Source organism: Gadus macrocephalus, chromosome 11 (assembly GCF_031168955.1).
Source record: "Gadus macrocephalus chromosome 11, ASM3116895v1".
In the NCBI taxonomy this organism is placed as follows: domain Eukaryota; kingdom Metazoa; phylum Chordata; class Actinopteri; order Gadiformes; family Gadidae; genus Gadus; species Gadus macrocephalus.
Genome location: NC_082392.1, coordinates 25,028,702 through 25,037,718, shown reverse-complemented (window position 1 = coordinate 25,037,718; position 9,017 = coordinate 25,028,702).

Genomic DNA, 9,017 nt, shown 5'->3' with positions numbered 1-9,017 from the left:
TTTTTTCACGCCATAAATTGTCTTAAATTTACTGTAAATTTGCTCTAGGTATTACATTTTGGAGAGGGTTTTTTAAGACTAGGGGAAATTGTTGCACACAACAAATCACATAGTGCATCTTTACGGCATTTTCAGGAGTTTTACGTTACGTTAACGTTGACATCAGTCACTCATCAGTAGGCTAACTTGCTGGCGCTACTTTAAGCTAGTGACGGTTGACATCATCAGGCCAACTTGCGCTACTTTCAGGATGGGACGTAACGGAGATTAATCGAGATTTAAAACACTTAGACTAATTTAAGAGAGAGAGAGTGCAAAAGAAATCGAGGGGTCCGGAGCAAGAATTGACAAAAGACTTTATCGTGCAGAAAAACAACAACGACAACAGCCTGAGTAGGTTTGCAAAGTCACTGCTTGAACTTCGGTCCCAGCCCTCCTTTATACACATACAGGAACTTCTTTAATACAATGGAGGTTCCCTTTGTCCCTAATGAGGTTTCCGCCTAGTCTCTTCGTCTCAGCGTGTTATCAACCGTACCCCGGTCTGAGGTCCGCAGGGATTAGCCTTGTTAGCCAAAATGACCCAAGGCTGAAAGGTGGAGGTCAACATGACTTGACCCCGCAGTTCCCAGGAGATTTCTGTGCGCCCACCATCTGGTGTGAACCCAGACTCAGGCATCATGTGCTTTCCACTATTTAAAATATTAAGCCTATTAATAATCATGGTTTACTATAGAATATACTCACTAATTTCTACCACACATCCCCCCTTTATGATCTAATTAGATCATAACAAAAACATAACAGTCGTTTGGGTCATATTCTACACTACATTTGATCATCGTTAAAAAACCTTTAAACATGTTCAGGAGTCTCAACCTGGTTTAAGGCAAAAAAGATCTATCAAATGTTCAACATGTCTAACTAGAATTCACACATAACACAGTATTTTCAGCATGCATTGAAAATAAGCATTTCAAAATATATGACATAAAAATATGAAACTCAAACAAAATGATATTTCAAAAAATAAGTAAACAATAGGAATTAAAACTAAAATAAATTAAAAACTGAAAACTGTCAACAAGCTTGCATGGATCGGGATAGTTCTGATTATTGTCATTTACCGGTATACTATATAACGTGGGGGGTTTGGGCACCGTAGTAGCCTGGAACCCATTAGTCCAATGTTCATTTGTTCACACAGTCTGAAATGGTTGTGGTTCACATGAAGAGGTCACCAGTTAAGAGAATAGGACCTCCCTCTGATGTCTGATTCTCACATTCCGGTCTCCTTTCTAGTGTCACTCCAATCTATCTCCCCATAGAGTATCCTCTCCCACTCCCCCGACTCCTCTATGCCAGACACCATGAGGGCCATCTCCTTAGAAAGCCTGGATGCTATTACGGATCTGACTATGGGAATGCAGCAGCAGAAGATAAGACCCATTGCTGTTAGTACTATTAGGAGCACTACACCTATCTTAGCGAACATCATTCCCCACATGCCAAACCTTGTTTCAAGCCATCCAAACATTCCCTGATCATGGCCTGCGTTTTCCTTTAACTCTTTTCTTAAACGTTTTAAATTGTTCATTGCAAGTGTGAATGATCCATCTGGGGCAGTATTATTTGGAATGAAGGTACAACACATTTCACCTATAAGATCACAAACTCCCCCCCTTTCTGCTAAAAGCCAATCTAAAGCCTGTCTGTTCTGCCAAGCCACAGCGCTTGTGGCTGTCAGCTGTTCGCCCAATGCAGATAATGCATCATCTGTGTAGTTAATGAACCTCTGTTGGTTGTAAAATATATAATTGATCCATTCCGCATTTTTAGCAATTCCGATTGCTGGCAGTAGTACCTCAAATCCTGCTGATACTTCACTTCGTGCCCATAATTTATCGGGTATTCCCCTGGGTTGTCCTATTTTATCAATTTGTATGTTCTCGTCTGCCTCGTATGCTCTCTTCCGCCTATTTAGGTTATCTGTTTCTAAGTTATCGACCACATCTTTTATTGATGGTAGTATTGCAATTTCCGTAACCACTTGGACTTTCGCGCATCGTCCTCTCCACATTTTAGCAAGTATGGGACGAAGAATGTTATTACCGCAAAGCCAAAACTGATCTGCCACCACTCTGTCCTGGCTCACGAATGCTCCATCACTCCACAGTATTGACATGTAATTCTCTCTAGACTTCTGCTGAGAGTCTGGTAAAAGCTGAACATTTTTAATCGCAGGTGGCTGATATAACATTCGTTTCCCGTCTATATCGAATAGCGTGACATTCCAAATTATGTTACATTGTTCCTCTGGTATACTACCTACATCGCTGGCATTTTCGTTTCCTTCGTCATTTTGAAAGCATTCTAATCCTTCTTCAATTTGAAAATTGGTTTGTGTTGGTCGTGTTACTTCGCCTATTTCTTGTGATAGAGTTATATCAAATTCTCGGCATCTTTTCATGATTACATTCCATGGCATTCCGTCATATTTATCTTCAAGATATTTGTTATGTTGACTCGATCCTAACAGCAGAAAACATTTCATTGAACATATAACATACTTTTTCTGATATGGAATACCTTCTGTTCGTGTTGTATTTAAATTGACCTCTATATCATACTCCTGCTGTGTCCGTTCTTCTAAACAAAATTCAAACGCTGTAGAGCGGCGACCAATGCTTAACAGTTGTTCGTTCTACAAGAGTCTCTTCAAGAGACATGGATGTTGATGTAAAGATCCTTGTCGCCATAGTTTATTTTTGATTACACAAGGATCTTCTGCTTCTAATGTAAAATTAAACGTTCTGTCTGACACTGCGTTAAAAAATATAAATTCTCTCACGTTCAATTGATAATTTCCGTTGTAGTCCCATGTTCTTCCTGACGTTACTTTTAGACACCATTTCATTGAATCAAATTGGATATGTAATTTACACCGATCTTTCCTATGTGCATGTTCATAATTCTGGCGGAGGGTTAATGCACATAGGTGTTCGTCATCCGACATAACAGTATAGACAAAGTCATTGATTTGGTCTTGCGGTGGTATCTGAGCATACAAGACTATTTTCCCTTTATTGTCAACCAGTCCTGAATGATTTTGGGCCGGATTATCCTGTGTTCCTCTCTGGCTTTCTTCAGTAGGCCTACCACCCCCTAATTCCTGGCCCTTCCAGGTTTGTGTTGCCCCCGTGGTTTCATCCTTCCTCGGGGTCTGTGCTTGTGCCAGCGGAATCTGGCACAACCCGTAAAGGATCAGAAACAGGCTCCCCGTTTTCAGCATCACCATGCTGCTGTATCTCTTGGCTCGACTGGATCTGGTCCTGGGGCAGCTGGTCAGCCCCACGTGTGTCTGCGTCTGGCTCCTCCTCACGGTCCTCACGTGCAGTGGTTGAGATGATACCACGTGGCACTTCCTTCCACTTGGATGGCTGTTGGTGTTGCGTTGGTGACTTTGTATGGTCCTTCTCTCCTGGGTTCGTTTGTTCCACTTTCTCCTGAAGACTCTGAGATACACGTGGTCACCTGGCTCCACCCCCCTTGGTGGCTCCTTCTCCAACTCTGGAACTCTGTCTTTCTCCTGTTAGTAAATAAGCCTGTGTATGCCAGTTAGTTGTCCCATATAGCGTCTTAATTCAGTTTCCAATTGTTCCAATGGAGGTCCTTTGTGAGGCCCTCGAATGACAGGCGAAGGCATGGGTCGACCCGTAAGCATTTCATGCGGGGTTAGATGCATCGTTCTGTTAGTTTTCATGCGATAACTCATTTGTGTCAGTCGTAGTGCATTAGTCCTTTAAGTTAGTACTCTAATTTAATTTAGTTAATCTTTGTCTTAAGCGTCCGATTCCTCTCTCCACCATACCTTGTGGTTTGAGGAATGTAGACACAGCCTAATCTTTGTTTGACATGCAGATGTTAAATCACTTGTTTGAGTGTTTTCTGAATAAACGCTGCCCTATTGCCTGAGCTAATTTGTGACGGAATTCCAAACCTTGGCATGACTTCTCTAGTCAGAACCTTAATTACCGTAACCGCACTTTGGTCTTCTGATGGGACTGCTTCTACCCATCTGTTGAACACTGTTTTTTCAAATATTTCACACTCATTTAGCTGGATGTTAATCATTATTTGCAAGTATGGTGAAGAAAAACCTTGTTTTCAAAAAATGTCCTAATTCTCCTCAATACCTCCTCCCTTGCGCAATGGTCAAAGCCATGCGCAGTAAATGATAAGCAAATCTAATAACGTCGTTGGTGCAACCAACGTCGAAACGTGTAACCTTAAGCATCAGCAAACTGAAACCAATCTTTTGGGAAGGGAAATCGAAACCTGTATGTTCAAATCCAAAGCCCAATATGGGTGGGTTTACCATCAGCCGCCTGAAACCACGCTGTTCCAAAGTCATGCACTAAACCGAAAAAACTTCTATACCACAAAGGAAAAATAAAATAAAATAAAAACGCGACATGCCCCGTTCCAAGACCACTTCTGCTGCAATAGCTGACATATCTGACTCCTGTTCCCCCTCCACCTTTCATCAGCCGGCTTTTCCTATGATGGTTGCAGTCCGTCACTCCATGATCAAGTGAGCCAGTGCTCACAGTGACTCTGCCAAGTAATCGTGACTGTGCCTGACTTAGGTTGTCCCGGGCTTCAAGGTGGGATCTTACCCGTCGTTGGCTAACCAGCCTTCCATACTGGCTTATTGCAGGATGCCGTACCTGGGATACGATCAATCCCCACCTATATGGTGGTATAGATCGCAAAGTGGAGGGATGGAGACAGAGTCATCAGCCGCATCTGCCTTATGCAACCATATGTGTGCGTAATGAATACAAATCAGGGCGACTATAAAACAAAAGATAATTTATCAGAGTTAAAATTATTAAAGTGTTGCAGCAGTATTAGTGGCATTTGAAGGTAAACCCACTACTTCCGAATCCAATTTGACAACATAGCACGTATGACTCCTTCCCAGCAGATGTGGCGTCAACCCACCTACTGTCCTTTACTAGGGAGATGTGAAAGAAAACAAAAATCACAATATTAAAACTTGCATTTTTCAATATTGGGCGACACTCTTTTGTCTTCACAATTCTCTTCATAATCCCACCCGATTGCCCTACACTATCTATTTAAATTGGACGACCTAATTAAACCTTTTATTCTACCTATTGCTTGCATTTAATGTTTTCCATATTTTGATTCACTACTATACCAAACCCAAACCCTCTATGTTGATCTTAACTAGTTTATTTCAACACTGAATTGATACATTGTTTCTATTTACTAATTAACCATATTGTTTTATCTGAAGTGTGCTTGTGTATCCCCTTGTGTACTCCATCACTCGGAGTAGGAGAGGATTCTCCCCTACCTTGGCAGCCCTGACACACACACGAGAACAGGCTCACATACGCACCCTTTCTTATTTTATTCGTTTTTTGGACACTCTCCAAAACTAGATTTATTAATCTTAAAAAGGCCATCGAAAGATATGAAAATTCGCCTTCTCCAATCTCATCGTCACTTCTCGTTGCCAAATCCACACACTCTTCCTCTTCTCTGTCTCACTCTTCACAAATCACTTCATCTGTCCCCTCTAACTCAACTCAATGCTAACTCTTACTCACTCACTCACTCACTCACTCACTCACTCACTCACATATACAACTTAAAATAGGAATTCACCGATTCTCATCCTTGGAGCTGTCATAGGCATTAACTGCGTGTGTTCCGAGAATCCTAAAGTTTTGGTGAATTTACCTGCCATGGGGAGGTGAGAGGCATAATTTGGACCTACGCAAGTGTAAGTGGCTCCAGTGTGGGCCATCATTGGCGTGCCTCTATAATTTATCAGAACCTGCAGTATTGGTTCCTCATCAGCTTGTTTTGTGATTGCTACAAGCTGACTCTCCCCCTGTGGATTCTCTGGGCACCCCTAGTATCCCTGACCCATAAAGGGACCCGCCTGTCCCTGGTCGCTGTTACCCTGTGTTTGCTGTGGTGGAAAAGGGTTAGTTAAACAATCCTTCTTAGAATGTCCTTCCTGGTTGCACCCATAACATATTAAAGGACCTCTGCGTTGTCCTTGGAATCCTTGCTGTTGATTGTTTCTAAACTGTCCTTGGGGCCCCTGATTCTGTCTATTTTTATTTGTGGGGTTCCCATAATTATGGATGTGTACATGTGTAACAGGTGGAGTAGGTGACAGTTGGCTCTGAGGCTGTTGTACTGGGGGAGAAAATGCCAATCGTGGATATTGGTTTTGAAGTGCGCCCTGCGGGGCGGCTTGCGATAGTACAGGAGCTGGTTCTAAAACACCTGTCTGTCTCTTCTTATCTCTTTCCTTCCTTGTGAGATCTTCCAGCTGAAGCTGATATAGCTTCCTCTGGACCTCTTTGCTTTGTTCCTGTATTCTTTGTTTATTCTGACGATATTCATCCACTGCATGAACTAAATGGTCATTAAAATTTCTATGAGATCCTGATGTAGACAGTCCAACCACATCCTCTAGCTTGGCTTTGATTTGGCTGGGAAGTGTCTCTATCACAGAGTTTCTAAACACGACAGAGAACACCGGATGGATCTCAGGATCCTCATTCGTCTCCAAGCGCCATCTGTCCACTTGGGCCTGGAGGTAGGATGCAGGATTCTCTGTGTCATTGATGGGGAGGCCTCTCATGTTTTTATGATCAATATGGGTAGGGAACTCCGTTCTGAGTGTGTTCCACATCGCCACTCTGTAGCGATCAAGTGTAGTCCCATCATACATTCCATCCATTATGTCCAACCCTCCATTCCTCAGTACAGACTCCATTTTAGACAACCCCAATACTCTTGCCAACAGAGCTTTCAGGTCCCCCACTGCAATTAGCTTTCCCACTGTGAGCTCCTCAAATGTTCTAATCCATTTGGACGCCCCGTTAATTATGTTAGGGAGTTTAGAAATGACTCCCTCCAAGTCCTGTGAACCCCACGGTTGATAATGGACCTGTTGTCCGTTGACTAGAGTAGGATAATTTCCCGGAGAAGTTTCGGGTGCTTTTCCTTCTCTCTGTGATCTCCTTAGTTTCTCATCTAACTCGAGTGGTGTGGGGCTTACTGATGTACTGCAGCCAGGCTCCTCTGTCGCTGGGCTCTCACTATACCCCTCCCCCTTGAGTTTAGTACTCTTTTTTGTTTGCCTTTTCTGAGACTTCGTCCTCGTCTTTGTGTTTTTTCCTCTCCTTTTCTTTCTAGGAGAAGGCCCTTCGCAAATTCGCTCATTACCATCTTTCACATCTTTATTACTGTGCTCATCACCACTTGTCTCATCTTCGTCCTCATCCTCACTCTTACTATAACTAGTGTCAGCATTGTTACACTCTTCCCCTGCTTTCCTAATCCCCTCATAACAGTCCATGTGTATGGGTGCGCCCCTCCTCCCCTGTGTGTTACATTTATTATCTCCTTCATCTAGTGTGACTTCCCCTTTAGCTTCTACGTTGTCTTTTAGCAATGGGTACAATGATACTAGTTTGTGCAGCGGTGACTCAACCGTCAGAGGCAATGGTTGAGCCTTGTTGTTATTAGCTATTATTTCTCCCGCCACTCTCTGTAATGTTCGCCATCTCTCTCCTTCCTCTAGGAACAAAGCTAAAACTAACTTTTCCCTGTCCCTCTTTGCTAAGGCCGTTTTTCCACTTCTGTTATCTATGTAATTCCTTATCACTACCTCCATGTCCCGATACATTATTGGATCAAAAGTCCCTCCCATGGGCCATATAGTACCTGCTGCTTCTGTCCTTTCTTCCCAATTCTCAGAGATCTTTTTCATCTCACCTTTGAGCAATAGACGTTCTCTACTCAAAATCTCTATCGCTGTTGGAGCCATTTTTAATTATTACTTTATTACTTTATTTATCTATTCTGAAGTACACTATTTATTAATAAAATTTATTTGAGTTTATTCTACTAGTTAGTTTAAATACTTGTGCTCGTCTCCCTCCTGAAGATTGGAATGTGGCCCCAACACTGGCCTGCAGGCTCCTGCTCGTCCCCTGTGTGTTTGCTCGTGCACGTGCAGTTAGTCAGCGCGGTGATGTCAAAGAGGATTTACACATTTATTCAGTACTTCAACAAATTAACTATTCTCTATCCGTCTAATTTATTTATGATTATCAACTAATTTAAACAAATTAACTATTCTCTGTCCACCTAATTTATTAATGACAGAATCAACAACAACAAAAAATAAACCGGGTCGTAAAAACCTCCGAGGACTTAATCCTAACACGACTTAAATACAGACAATAAGCCGGTTCATACAATTTCTTTATCTTATATTAAAAAATGTCCGAATTGTTTGTAATTAATTACAAAATAAAAAGTTGACCGAGTGTATAAACTGGCCTTTTGGTTAACACATGACCAGTCGGATGAATTATGAATCAACCAGAATTTCAAACAAGAAGCTATCGCCACACAGCACCAAGATCAGAGTTACAGACTGGCCCTTTCTTTAGATCCAACACTGCAGCGTGATTGGAAGATTAGCGGGTCAAACTCATTCAAACGGAACGTCAAGCGACAAGCCCATTCTTTTAAAATAATGGCTGAATACATAACCATTCGAACAGATCAAGAACAAACAAGAAACTTCTCAAAACACCAAGATCAGGATTAGCTAATCACCTGAAGCGGTATCCCAACCAAGAGACTTATCTATTCAAAAAGTGCGAGAAGCCTGTTTCCTCAAAATAGCAAGATCGGAATCAGAAATTCACCATCATTGGTGCAGGATCTGCAGGTCAACTGCACCAAGATGAGCATTTAAAATTCACTAGTCAGCATCCCAAGAAAGCTCCTCAAATAAAAACGACTGAATTCATTCCCAATTGACAACTCAACTCCAAATAGGATACTGTCAGAAAAAATCCTACAGGTCTGTTTCTTTCGACCTGCGGGCCTGCTGGCCCTGTCCTTGTTAGAACTTTCCACTAATTCGTTCCTCCACAAGACAGTCA